The sequence below is a fragment of the Phyllostomus discolor genome, chromosome 1 (assembly GCF_004126475.2).
Source record: "Phyllostomus discolor isolate MPI-MPIP mPhyDis1 chromosome 1, mPhyDis1.pri.v3, whole genome shotgun sequence".
NCBI lineage: Eukaryota > Metazoa > Chordata > Mammalia > Chiroptera > Phyllostomidae > Phyllostomus > Phyllostomus discolor.
Genome location: NC_040903.2, coordinates 209,658,246 through 209,660,412, shown reverse-complemented (window position 1 = coordinate 209,660,412; position 2,167 = coordinate 209,658,246). Strand labels below are relative to the sequence as shown.

The following is a 2,167-nucleotide window of genomic DNA, read 5'->3' as shown; positions in this document are numbered from 1 at the left end:
AGAATTCCAGGGTTTTCCTCTCCGCTAGATGTTTGGATCACTGGTTCAGAAAGGTGACATTTCATTTTCTCCAATTTTGCCCACTGTCCCAACTTGTCATGATCCCTGTAGGCTCTGATTCTGTCTTCCCGTACAGGAGCTACTCCTAGTGGCAGGTCATTTGCACATTTTCTTAACCTGCCACCAATACCCTCAGCCAGGAAATTTATTGAAATGTCAAGCAGGTGTCCCTGGTCTGGGCAGAGTTGCACCTGGCGTGGTGGTGCTCGTCTCAGACCAGCCAGGGACAAAGCAACCCCTCGTTTACCCCAGGTTGGCTTTCGGTCTGTGCCCATGCCTGGTTCATGCCTTGGACACACCGGTGGGGGGCGGGGGGGCGGGTAGGTAAAATGAGGGCAGGGCCTGCCGATTCTTCATAACACAGGGCCACTAGGGGGCGCCCTTTGGGAAACAGCTTTGGAGGGGTGAGAAACCCACTCCACCGAATCCTAACCTCACCCGCATCTCTGCTTCTTACCCCTAAAGACCTCACGGGAAAGGGCTGGGTGGCTTTTTGGAATCAGCGTATAAGCATTCTTGGATGAGTGCGGTCCAAGATTCTCATGCAGCCTGTGGATTTTCTCGTTTCCCACCACGGGATGCCTGTTTTCTGTAATTCTGTGAGAAGAGCGTAAAATCAGCTGTGTAAAGACAAGAAAAGATTCAGTATCTTTAGATGAATGATATCGCTTTGACCAGATCAGGAAGTTTCCTGCATTTAAACTGTCCTAGGAAATGTCTTAGGATAAAGGATGTCATAGGTCTACTTTCAGGTCATGCGGTGTAAGCCCCGCCGTTCGAAGAAATCACGAGTAATGCGTTGGAAATGGCTGTGAAGGGTTCTCATCCGGAGGCCGAAAGGGCAGGTATTAAAGCCCCCGAGTGTGGACCAAGTGGCCGTGGCGAGTGCACTGGCTGCGTTGCTGACCAGCTGCGGGGCTGTGAATGCGCCACTCAGACCCCAGGGGCCGGTTCCTCTGTTTGCAGAAGCAGAGGCGGCACCGAGCCCTTAGGACTGTAACAGAGAGTGCATGGGACGACGAGTGTGACAGGTGCTCACTCTGTGCCCGACACCCCAAGCCTTTTGCATGGCTCATGTCATTTAAAGCTCCTGGGACCCTTGTATGTGCACACGCGTGTGTGTGAAGTGCTGATGTGAGTGGTCCGACCCTCAGAGCGGTGGCCGTGGCGTGGGGAGCCCTGGACTCCACAGCCTGTGCTCCTCACTGCAAGTCCCATCGAGCGGGTTTTTGCTGCCTCCGCCTCCCAGCGCCCATCCTCCTGCCTTGCGGTGAGAGCCCCTCAGATTGCTTGCAGGTGGACACTGACGGCCACGGTGCCCGCCTCTCTGGCCAGGCTCAGCCTGGAACCAACACCGGGCCAGCGCCGGGCTCCCCTCGCGACCGTGTACGGTGAGGGGCCCGAACGGCAGGGGGCTCATCCCCTCGGTGCTGCCTTGGAGGACCGCTGGGCCTGCCACCCCGATCCCCTGGGGTCAGCATCTCAGCCCACTCCCCTTCTCCCTAAGGCAGCCAGAAGAGGTTTCTTTCATTCAGAACTAAAGAACTCGGATAACACAGTCAGACCAGTGTACCCTGCAGTGCCCAGTACGTGCGAGAACTGGGGCGCTGGCAGGCCGGAAGCTCCCGCTCCCTCCTCAGTCAAACGGGGCGACCTCAGGGCCCACCGCCCACGGTCATGGCGATTCCGGGAGACGGGGCATGTCGAGTGCTTGGCACGGGATCTCACGCACAGAATGTACTCCGTGCCAGCTGCCCTTGCTAGCGCTCAGATACTTTTCAGTAAAAAAAATAAAATCAAATAAAAAAGCACTGGAGCAATTATTCCCAAGAGGTGAACCAAATCTCTCAAACGCAAGTAATTACGGCCGTGCACTCCATGTTCCCACGGGCGGGCGCGAGTTCCAGGAACGACGCGGGTCCCCGCATCTGTTACATAACGGCGCCCCACGCGGAGCGCGCCCGGGAGTCCTTTGTCCGGGGGCAGAGGGCGTTGTTCCGCCCACCGCAGACCGCGGAGACGGGAGGACGCCCGACCGTTTAATGAAAGAACACCTCCGTGCCCTGAACTTGGGCCTGGCGCTCCTGCAGCTGCAGGCTTCCGGGGG

The 2,167-nt window shown here is 57.3% G+C and overlaps 1 non-coding gene across 1 annotated transcript; it reads left to right on the top strand.

Moving 5' to 3' along the window:
* The first annotated feature begins 225 nt into the window (after positions 1-225).
* On the top strand, positions 226-361 carry LOC114493712. The gene has a single exon (XR_003684317.1). It is a non-coding gene; the product is annotated as a small nucleolar RNA SNORA48 (small nucleolar RNA).
* Positions 362-2,167: the final 1,806 nt, after the last annotated feature.